Source organism: Nomascus leucogenys, chromosome X (genome assembly GCF_006542625.1).
Source record: "Nomascus leucogenys isolate Asia chromosome X, Asia_NLE_v1, whole genome shotgun sequence".
Taxonomy (NCBI): Eukaryota; Metazoa; Chordata; class Mammalia; order Primates; family Hylobatidae; genus Nomascus; species Nomascus leucogenys.
The window spans coordinates 121,704,168-121,716,455 of record NC_044406.1 but is presented as its reverse complement, the minus strand read 5'-3'; the positions used below and the strand labels follow the sequence as shown (position 1 = coordinate 121,716,455).

General features: G+C 44.1%; 1 non-coding gene across 1 annotated transcript; it reads left to right on the top strand.

Annotated features, from left to right (window-relative positions):
* The first annotated feature begins 1,283 nt into the window (after nucleotides 1-1,283).
* On the top strand, nucleotides 1,284-1,387 carry LOC115833468. Its single transcript, XR_004028899.1, has one exon. It is a non-coding gene; the product is annotated as a small nucleolar RNA U13 (small nucleolar RNA).
* The last annotated feature ends 10,901 nt before the right edge of the window (nucleotides 1,388-12,288 follow it).

Below are 12,288 nucleotides of genomic sequence, written 5' to 3'. Positions count from 1 at the left end.
TGGTTCTTGTGATATTGACATTTTGAAGAGCTCAGGTTAGTTTTTTTTTTTTTTTCGCCCAGAATGTCCCTCAATTTGGATTTGTGACCATTCCCATTTTTGGCAGGAATACAACAGAAGTGATGTCGTGTTCTTAGTGCACCACATCAGAGGGCACATAATGCCACCTTGTCCCACTATTGTTAATGTGAGGTTTGATCACTGAGTTCAGGTGATTTCCATCAGACTTCTCCATTGTAAGAGTTTCTTTTAGCCTTAGAATTAATAGGTAATCTGTGAAGTAATGATATGGAACGGGGGCAGGGAAGAGCTGGGAAGGGAAGGGCGTGGTCCCTGGCTAGGGCTCCACCCCAGGCCTGTGTCCACAGGCCTAGAAGAGGACGGGCATATCTGTTTTCCTGCCTAAATATTGCATTTCCCAAGACCCCCCTGGCCTGCCACGCCCCCATCCTGTGCCTGTAAAAACTCTGAGACCCTAACAGGCAGGCACACAAGTGGCTGGACGTCGAAAGGAACACGTCGGCAGAAGACACAAATGACTGGACGTTGAGAGGACGTCAAGGGGAGCACGCCAGTGGAAGAGCACAAGACAGATGCTGGCACGCCAGCAGGCCATCAACTGGTGGAATGACATGGAGTTTGGTCAGGGTGGTTGGAGGAGAGCCCAGGCCACTGAGCAGCTTGACTCCAGGGGAAAACTTTCTCCCTTCTGGCTCCCCTATCTGCTGAGAGCTACTTCCACTCAGTAAAACTTTGCACTCATTCTCCAGGCTCACATGTGATCCGATTCTTCTGGTATACCAAGGCAAGAAACCCCAGGATACAGAAATCCCTCTGTCCTTGTGATAAAGAAGGGGGTCTAATTGAGCTAGCACAGGTCACCTATAGATGGCAAACTAAAAGAGCATCCTGTAACACACGCCCACTGGGGCTTCAGGAGCTGTAAACATTCACTCCTAGCCACTGCCGTGGGGTCGGAGCCCCACAACCTGCCCATCTGCATGCTTTCCTAGAAGTTTGAGCAGTGAGGCACCGAAGAAGCAAGCCACACCTCCATCGCACGCCCTGTGAGAGGGATAAGGGAACTTTCCCATTTTAACAACATTTTGAGAGGGTGTAAATATTCTATTTCTCGGTATGTTTTCACCTGATGGTTTCAGCATTCACTGATGATTTTTACTTGAATCAGTTAACTATGGTGGTTATAAAATAATGCTTTTCTATTTTTATCATTTATCCTACATTTGTTAGTTGGATTTCTCCTGTAAAGAAGAGCTTTTTCAATCCTTTTGTAGTTCATCGGCATGAAGATTGGGTGTTCCTGCACATGTGTGAGATGTGCCACCCTTGAACCTTGTTATGACGTTGGCATCTTACCCATCTGGCCTGAAAAAAACAAAAGAAAAAGAAAAGATCTTTTTCTTCTCCCCTATCCTTTTTTGAACTTTTTTCTTCAGTATCAGTATGGACCCATGAGTTCTTTTTTTCTTTTTTTCCTTTTCTTTCTTTCTTTTTTTTTTTTTGAGACAGAGTCTTGCTCTGTTACCCAGGCTGGAGTGCAGTGGCGCGATCTCAGCTCACTGCAACCTCCGCCTCCTGGATTGGAGCGATTCTTCAGCCTCAGCCTCCCAAATAGCTGGGACTACAGGCACATGCCACCACGCCTGGCTAATTTTTGTATTTTTAGTAGAGACAGGGTTTCACCATACTGGCCAGGCTGGTCTCGAACTCCTGACTTTGTGATCCGCCCACCTCAGCCTCCCAAAGTGCTAGAATTACAGGTGTGAGCCACCATGCCTGGCCAAATTTTTTATTCAATATGTTACAATCCATTCCTGTCCTTATTCATTTTGATGCTCAAGTTGTCCCAAATTTGGCTAGTGGGGGCCCCTCCTAGCTGACTCCTGTATCTTTATTTATTTATTTATTTATTTATTTTATTTATTTATTTTTTGAGACAGGGTCTCACTCTGTTGCCCAGGCTGGAGAGCAGTGGCACGATCTTGGCTCACTGCAACCTCTGCCTCCCTGGTTCAAGTAATTCTTGTGCCTCCAGAGTAGCTGGGATTACACGTGGGTGCCACCACACCTGACTAATTTTTGTATTTTTAGTAGAGACAGGGTTTTGCCATGTGGGCCAGTCTGGTCTCGAACTCCTGGCCTCAAGTGATCCACCTGTCTTGGCCTCCCAAAGTGCTGGGATTATAGGCGTGAGCCACCACACTCAGCCTCCTGTATCTTTTTAACATGAGTCTATCAATTATCGAGTATTCCTTGCTTCCTCACATTACCAGATGTTCCAGACTCACTTTGTTCTTCCCTTGCCCTGGACATGGAATCAGCCACTTCTCCAAGGAGATGTAGTTCCTTTGAGTGGGAACGGTGTTTTAGACATGAACATGTGCCACCAGATCATCCTTTAAGAAATAATTTGAAGCTGAGCATGGTGGTACACGCCTACAGTCCCAACCACTTGGGAGGCTGAGGTGGGAGGATCACTTGAGTCCTGGAGGTCATGCCTGCAGTGAAATATGATTGTGCCACTGCACTCCAGTCTGGATGACCTAGTGAGACTCCATCTCTAAACAACAACAACGACAAAATTAAATTAAATTAAATTTTAAGTAGAAAGGGCTTGCTGCCTATCTATCGGGAGTGTGGTCAGTGGGCAGCCTCCAGCTGTCTGCTCCTTCAATGTCTGCCTAAGCTGCAAAACACTTTCACTTAGGTGCATGCTCTTCTGGGGCCACCTATGTCTAGTGACTGAGACAGAAGTAAAAGGCCTGGCTTTTCAGCCCCATTTGGGACACTCTATTGGGACAAAATACTTGTATCAGAGCGCCCTGCTGGGTTGGTTGAAGTCCGCAACACAGTTCATCTTCTTTCTCTTCTCAGTCCTGCTTCCTTCGGTCCTTCCATAGGTATACATTGGTTGATCTCTAGTAAACATCTTGTACTTTATACTCCATCACAGCTTCTGTTTCCAGAGACCCTCACCTGAGGCAGGTGGTATTCAGAATATAGTAGTCCCCCTGAAACCAACCCAATAGCCCCATAGATACTTTTTTTTTTCATAAACAAAGAAATTGACAGACACTTCTGGTCTCCAAGCTTGAAACTTTTTTTTTTTTGAGACAGAGCTTCACTCTTGTTGCCCAGGCTGGAATGCAGTGGCATGATCTTGGCTCACTGTAACTTCTGCCTCCCAGATTCGAGTGATTCTCCTGCCTCAGCATCCTGAGTAGCTGGGACTACAGACACCTGCCGCCATGCCCAGCTAATTTTGTATTTTTAGTAGAGACAGGATTTCACCATGTTGCCCAGGCTGGTCTCGAACTCTCGACCTCGGGTGATCCACCCACCTTGACCTCCCAAAGTGCTGAGATTACAGGCATGAGCCACTACGCCCGGCCAAGCTTGAAATTTGTATTTGTTTTATCTGAGTTCTTTCCTCAGGAAAGGACTGTTGGGCCTCTCAAAAAAAAAAAAAGGATCAACTTTGGGAGGCCCAGGTAGGCAGATCACTTGAGTCGAGGAGTTTAAGACAGCCTGGGCAACCTAGCAAAACCGTGTTTCTATTTAAAATACAATAAGCCGGCCGGGCGCGGTGGCTCACGCTTGTAATCCCAGCACTTTGGGAGGCTGAGGCAGGCGGATCACGAGGTCAGGAAATCGAGACCGTGGTGAAACCCCGTCTCTACTAAAAAATACAAAAAAATTAGCTGGGCGTGGTGGCGGGCGCCTGTAGTCCCAGCTACTCAGAGAGGCTGAGGCAGGAGAATGGCGTGAACCCGGGAGGCGGAGCTTGCAGTGAGCCGAGATTGCGCCACTGCACTCCAGCCTGGGCGACAGAGCGAGACTCTGTCTCAAGAAAAAATAAATAAATAAATAAATAAAATACAATAAGCCAGGTGTGGTGATGCAAGCTTGTAGTCCCAGCTACCCATGGGAGCTGAGGTGGGAGGATAACTTGAGCCTGGGAGGTGGAGGCTGCAGTGAGCTATGATACTGCCATTGCACTCCAGCCTGGGTAACAGAATGAGACTCTGTCTCAAAAAAATGTATCAAAGAACTGAAACTCACCACATCACCACCTGGAGACAATGAGATGTCGGACCCCTTATTCATCATGATTGCTTCCTTGCCCCTCCCTAGTTCCTGTTTTCTCACTCATTGTTACATTTCTTGCCTGCTGTATAAACTCCTAGTTTTTGTTGGTCCGGGAGATGGATTTGAGACTGAGCTCTTATTTCCTCAGCTGCAGCACCCAATTAAAGCCTTCTTCCTTGGCAATAATCATCATCTCAGTTATTGGCTCTCTGTGTGGTGAGCAGCAGGACCTAGACCAAACCCCTGGTGTTTGGGTAACATTGCCTTATCCTCAGGGGCTACGTTCCAAGACTTCCAGTGGATGCCTGAAACCACAGATAGTACCAAACCCTATACACACTATGTCATTCAATCTGATAACAGGCACAGGCAGGTAGTAACCACAGCATGAACATCCCGGACAAAGGGATGATTCATGTCCTGGGAGGGATAAAGCAGAACTGTGCAAGATTTCATCATGCTATTCAGAACCAGTTAAAGCTTATGATTTCTTTATTTCTGGAATTTTCCATTTAATATTTTTGGGCTGTGGTTGACTGTGGGTAACTGACACCACAAAAAATGAAACCACAGATGAGGGAGGATTACTGTACAATAACTAGATGCTGTGTGCTCACTGCCATTGGGATATCATTGATTCTAGGCCCTTTTACTAGACAGACGTGCATTTTAAAATCATGAGGCCGGCTAGGCTCGGTGGCTCACGCCTATAATTCCAGCACTTTGGGAGGCCGAGGTGGGCAGATCACAAGGTCAGGAGTTCAAACCCAACATGACCAACATGGTGAAACCCCATCTCTACTAAAGAATACAAAAATTAGGCCGGGCACGGTGGCTCACGCTTGTAATCTCAGCACTTTGGGAGGCCGAGGCGGGCGGATCACGAGGTCAGGAGATCGAGACCATGGTGAAACCCCGTCTCTACTAAAAATACAAAAAATTAGCCAGGCGTGGTGGTGGGCGCCTGTAGTGCCAGCTACTCAGAGAGGCTGAGGCAGGAGAATGGCATGAACCCGGGAGGCGGAGCTTGCAGTGAGCCGAGATGGCGCCACTGCACTCCAGCCTGGGCAACAGAGCGAGACTCCGTCTCAAAAAAAAAAAAAAAGAATACAAAAATTAGCTGGGCGTGGTGGTGCATGCCTGTAATCCCAGCTACTCAGGAGGCTGAGACAGAAGAATTGCTTGAACCCAGGAGGCGGAGGTTGCAGTGAGCCAAGATCATGCCATTGCACTCCAGCCTGGGCGAAACAGCGAGACTCTGCCTCAAAAAAAAAAAAAAAAATCATGAGGCCAGGCACGGTGGCTCACAGTTGTAATCCCAGCACTTTGGGAGGGTGAGCCAGGTAGATAACTTGAGGTCAGGAGTTCGAGGCCAGCCTGGCCAACATGGCAAAACCCCGTCTCTACTAAAAATACAAAATTTAGCAAGGTGTGTGGCATGCACCTGTAATTCCAGCTACTCGGGAGGCTGAGGCAGGAGAATCGCTTGAACCCAGGAAGCAGAGGTTGCAGTGAGCAGAGATCATGCCACTGCACTCCAGCCTGGGTGACACAGTGAGGCTGAGTCTCAAAATAAATAAATAAATGAATAGAATTGAGTTCATACTACTAGCTATATTCCAGTCCCACATCACATGGTTCTTCCACTCCCTCCCCCGTAACATAACTTGTATTTCCCCTTTCCCACAGTGAGAATCCTGACTCCCAGTCTATTTATGCATTTTTCAGCCTATTTACTCATTTGCTGAGTCCAGTGATACACAAAATAGCTTCAAATTGCTACAGCAGCAGTGTTGATATCAATAATAAACCACTAACAAATGTTCAAGTTTGCTTTGCCATTATTTTAATCTATATAATATATCTTACTGAGTGTGCACAATGAGATTGCTGTGTCAAAAGTTAGTGGACTAATTCTTTTTATTCTACTGCATAGTTACATCTTCAGTGTGATATGCAGTTATGTTATTTGTTTATATTGCATTTTTGTTTTTTCTCATTCAGTTTTATTTTTGAATATGTAAAATATTAACGCAATTAAAAGACAAAATATACAAAAATATACTCAGAGAAGTGCCATTGCTTTCTTTCACATCCCATTCCCACCCATTCCTTTTGGGTCATCAACTTCCTTAATATCTGACTTATCCTTCCTGCAAAATATATTTTGCAGATATTAGCTACTTTCTTATACAAAAGGTAGAATACTATATATAGTATTTCACATCTTGCAAACACAAGATTTAAATTAAATTAAATTTTAATTTAAAATTTGGAGGGTTTTTTTTATTTTTATTTTTATTGAGATCGAGTTTCACTCTTGTTGCTTAGGCTGGAGTGCAATGGCATGATCTCGGCTCACTGCAACCTCTGCCTCCTGGTTTCAAGCAATTCTCCTGCCTCAGCCTCCCTAGTAGCTGGGATTACAGGCACCCACCACCATGCCCAGCTAATGTTTGTATTTTTAGTAGAGACAGGGTTTCACCATGTTGTCCAGGCTGGTCTCGAACTCCTGACCTCAGGTGATCCACCCACCTCGGCCCCCCAAAGTGCTGGGATTACAGGCATGAGCCTCTGTGCCCGGCCAAATTTGGAGATTTTAAACATGCTCGCTTGAAAGTCCTTTTTAGGTTATTCCGTTATTTTCATGTCCTCAGATATTGGGTCTCTCTGGCCACTTTTTGTGGTGCCCAACTTCCCCATAGATGTTATCGTTTTGTTTGGGACCTAATTTTCTATGGAAATTTTCTTTTGCATGCCCATCCCCATGGAGGTGGTTTCTCGGTTCTCCCAGTCCTGGCTCCTTGAGTTAGCAAAAGCTCAGATCAGGGCTTCTTCCTGTAAAATGTAGCAGTTCCAATGCACACTCAGATGGCACAAACCAGTCATAGGTCTTATGTTAGCTTGAGTTTTCTGCCCCAGCTGCTGCTTCAGACAAGCAGGAGATTCTGGTCCAATCCTAGTGGGTAGGCAGACCAGGTGGGAAGCACAGCTGTAAACCTTGCTTTCACACAGAGATCCTGGTGCCAGCAGCCTACCACATACTGGGCAAGTTTGGCCGAATTTCCCCATGGACTTGAAGCCCTATTCTAGACTGCTCCTAGCTCTCCATTCTGGTTTCTGTCTCTGTTCTGGACTGTGACAATTTTCAGTTTTCCTCTCACAGTTGATGGTTATGTACTTTTAAATATCTTCAAGACCTTCTAGATCATTCCTATGTGTTTGAAATAATGTGGGGAGAATTAGGCATATGCTCACTTCACCATCTTGATGTGAAACTATTTGTCATTTATTCAACACATATTTATTGGGACTCACTACGTGGCAAGCACTGGCCCAGTTTCTTGGAATACCAAAATAAATTAAAGAAATGATCATAGCTAATCAAAGCTCAAGCTCCTTTCTCTTTATGCTTTATTAAGAATGTGCAATTTACCTTCATAATACAACAAAACCTTTAAAATATATTAGGATTGAGGCCGGACACAGTGGCTCCCACCTGTAATCCTGGCACCTTGGGAGGCTGAGGCAGTCAGATCACCTGAGGTCAGGAGTTCGAGACCAGCCTGGCCAACGTGGTGAAACTCCATCTCTACTAAAAATGCAAAAAAAATTAGCCAGGCAGCCAGGTGCGGTGGCTCACACCTGTAATCCCAGCACTGTGGGAGGCCAAGGTGGGCGGATCATGAGGTCAGGAGATGGAGACCATCCTGGCCAACATGGTGAAACCCCATCTCTATTAAAATACAAAAAAACAAAAAAAGCCAGGCGTAGTGGCACACGCCTATAGTCCCAGCTACTCGGGAGGCTAAGGCAGGGGAATCACTTGAACCCGGGAGGTGGAAGTTGCAGTGAGCCAAGATCACGCCATTACACTCCTGCCTGGCGACAGAGCAAGACTACATCTAAAAAAAAAAAAAAAAAAAAAAAAAAATTAGCCAGGCGTGGTGGCATGCACCTGTAGTCCCAGCTACTCGGGAGACTGAGGCATGAGAATGGCTTGAACCCGGGAGGCAGAGGTTGCAGTGAGCCGAGCTCATGCCACAGCACTCCACCCTGGGCGACAGAGCGAGACTCATCTCAAAAAAAAAAATTTATATATATATATGGATTGCTAGGCTATCTTGAAGGGTGCCCATCTTGCCTACTTCTTCCTCCCTGCCACCTATACCTGGATATACATTCTCAACATAAAACAATCTTAAGAAAATAAAAGCTCACTCTGAAGAGAAAGCTTTTCTTTCATTCTTCTAATCCTTCCCATCAATTGCACTGATGACACCCTCTGAGTCCTTAAATGCTAAAGTAGACCACATGAAACTGCTTCTGGAAAAAAAACCTGCCACCTACTCAATACTCTACTACTCCCTGGGACCTCTTTTAGCAGAGATGGGAGCCTTGGCTGTTTTAATGGTAAATTATTTTAAAGAATTCACTTGTGAGGATGAATTCTGGTTTCCGGGCAGACCTCTTACTTAGGCTGCCACCCTCCTGGCATTTTTCGTTTGACAAACGTGTACTTAGGCGGTGCGTGACATTTTTCCTGATTATCTTGTTTTATATCTTTTTTCCTCCTCTGGAAATGCTAAAATTAAATGCATTTTCAGTCACTGGTTCAATGCTGAGACAAAAGGCCTCCTCTGCTCTTTGATATTTAAGAGGCTGATGTGCTGACTAACTCTGCAGCAGCCTTCTCTATTAGTTCAGTTGCTAAATATAGAAGTGGACATGGTGTCTGATAAAAGTAAGTTAATTAAACATTCCTTTTCATCCATTAATATTTCAGTTGTTCACTATTTAAGCACAAACAATATTATCGAAAAAGCAACTAAAAATAAAAGTACATATACATATTCAGAATATTTAAATGTAACAACCATATTTTCTGTTAATTCAGAAGTGAAACTCACTGATAAGTATGAAACTTTTTTTTTTTTCAAAATGAGATCATACACATCATAGGCTAATGTTCCCTTTTTTAGAACTATGGGAGCTGAGGGAGGCCAGAGACCCACTGAGAAAGAGCCAGTTTAGGCTTTGGAAGTTTTTTCTGTTTGGGGTTAAATCATGATATTATAATTATTTTGATCTCTTTGGGGTTAAATCATGCTATGGTAATTATTTTCTTGGTCTAGATTATCACATTCAGACTTGTCCCCTATAGGCTTATGGTAAAAATATGCACAGCTCCTCTCAGCCTGGGATTAAGTTATGCTTAGAGTTGGCTGAATATTAACAGCAGTTGAATTCTGAAGAGTTAGATGATTTATGTTGTTCATTGATTAACGGGTTTGGCAAAATTGAACAAAAATGGAAGAAAATGAATTCGTGACTTGTTTTCTAGACTGGAATGATTTAGGAGTGAGAGTCGTGCTTGGTTGAGATTAGGCCTATATTTGGGAATCACGTAAGAAGTGCTTCTCTATAAAGCTTGTTAAGAAAACAGCATGATGTAGAAGACAGAGATTGAAATTACTAACACTGTCTCTTTTCTGTCCCCCTGCAAAACTAATTTTCAGCTCAAATAGCACACTGTTAATTGCTACAAATGCAATGCAAATGTAAATAGTCTTAATTCTGTGCTTTTTAAAACAAGACTGGAATAAAGAAATAAATAACAATAACTAGCGTTTGTTGATGTGCCTGGCAGTGTTTTAACTGGTTTTCATGTATGATCTCATTTAATCATTACAGTAACCTTATGGATGAGGTACTATATTATCCTATTTTATACATGAGAAAACCGAAGTGATCAGGGGGGTTAAGCAACTTACCAAAGGTCACTCAGTTCTTAAAAGGAGTTACCAGTATTTAAACCCAGGCACCCTTACTACATTATGCTAGAATAGACAGACTTATTTTCATGTATGTGTTCCTGACCTCACTGTGCATACCTTTTTCTTTTTTTTTTCTTTTCTTTTTTTTTGAGACAGAATCTTGCTCTGTTCCCCAGGCTGGAGTGCAATGGCACGATCTCGGCTCACTGCAATCTCCGTCTCCTGGATTCAAACAATTCTCCTGCTTCAGCCTCTCAAGTAGCTGGGATTACAGGCACCCGTCACCATGCCTGGCTAATTTTTTGTGTTTTTAGTAGAGGTGGGGTTTTGCCATGTTTTCCAGGCTGGTCTTGAACTCCTGACCTCAGGTGATCCACCCACCTCGGCTTCCCAAACTGCTGGGAATTACAGGCGTGAGCCACCACACCTGGCCCACTGTACATACATGTTTTAGAGATGTTGGATCATAACTTGCCATTGAGGTACATAATAATTATTTGGGGGCAATTTTTTTTCCCATGTATCAGCAAGATTCCCTTCTCCCTGCCACTTTGTATAGGACAGTGAATGGAAGGTTCAGAACTCTAAGAGAGATTGCAGCCTAGAGGAGTTCTCGGCAGCACCCCTTTAGCCTTCACTTAAGCTAATATTTAGTAATCATCAGATAATGATCCACACTGGTTTCTCTGACATCTCTTGGGAAGTTTCTGCCTTAACTGCTGAACTGTTTCAAAGGTCTGAGCAGATTCCAGAGGTGTGCACACACACACGTGTGCAAGCACACACGCATGCGCACACACATGTGCACACACACACACACCATCCAGAACCCACAGTTCTCTGAGGGCCAGGCAATAGGCTTGTCCACAGCCAAATGCTGGGGCCTCACCTGCTCACTGCTGTTCCTCTCAGAGGAGACCTGTTTATATCTTGTATACTCAAGAGGATGGACGCCGTTGACACTAGTGACATCCAGTGACAACTTCTTCCTCATTTGAGTCACTGAGTCAAAGACTTGCTCTCTTCTGCACAGAGGTGTTACAGAGTTCTCAAGACATCATGTAAGATGGAAACACTAAAGAGCTCCTGGTACTTGCTTTGCCCTTGTTTTATCCTAAAGAAACTGTCTCTTGCAAATGAAGCATTCCTAAGCTTTGCCATTCCAGATCCTCCTAGTGCCAGCCTGCTTCCAGAGGATTGCTTAGGGTCCCTTACCCAATTATCAACTAGTCAACGCATTAGTATTTACTTACTCATATATGCCTAGCACTATGCAGTCTGCTGTGGAAGACTCAGAAGAAACACAGTTAGCCCTCCATATCTGTGCATTTTGCATCCGTGGATTCAACCAACCACGAATGGAAAATTGCTTTCTTTTTTTTTTTTTTAAGACAGGGTCTTGCTCTATCGCCCAGGCTGGAGTGCAGTGGCGTGATCTTAGCTCACTGCAACCTCCACCCAGACTCAAGTGATCCTCCTGTTACTGGTAGAGGGTCTTGACCACAAGTTGTCCAGGTTCTTGGCATTTTGAACAAAGAATTGGACAAAACACACAGCAAAGCAAGGAAAGAATGAAGCAACAAAAGAATGAAATCAGGGATTTATTGAAAATGGAAGTACACTCCACAGCGTGGGAGCCAGCCAAGCAGTGGCTCAAGCGTCCAGATACAGAATCTTCTTAGGTTCGAATACCCCCTAGAGGTTTCCCATTGGCCACTTGGTGCTCACCTCATGTAAATGAAGTTGTAGCCTGTGATCAGGAGTGAAGTTACAAAGGTCACATTCTTGTACAAATGTCTGATTGGTTGCAAAAAGCAACCAATCAGAGATACTTTAAATTTCTCTTGTGCCCATGCAGAAAAGGTGAGGGTTTGCAAAGGGAATCGCTTCTGGTCCTTTTGTTACTTAGGCATGGAAAAGTTAGGGTTTTCTTTTCAATTTAGTTCTAGGAAGTTGGCATGAAACAGCCCTAGGTTTCCTGCCTCCAGACCCTATTCTCCTGCTGCACTCCCACCTCAGCTTTGTGAGTAACTGGGACCACAGGCAGGTGCCACCACTCCTGGCTAATTTTTGTATTTTTTGTAGAGAGGGGGGTTCCCCATGTTGCCCAGGCTACTCTCGAAGTCCTGAGCTCAAGCAATCTGCCTGCCTCAGCCTCCCAAAGTGCTGGGATTACAGGTGTGAGCCAGCACACCCGGCAGAAAAATTCTTTAAAAATCTCACAGTAAAATATAATAATACAACAAAAAAAATACAAAATTTAAAAATACAGTATAATAACCATTTACATAACATTTGCATTGCAATAAGTGTGATAAGTAATCTAGAGATGATTTAAAGTATACGGCAGGATGTGCATAGGTGATATGTGAATACTACAACATTTTTTTTTTTATTATTA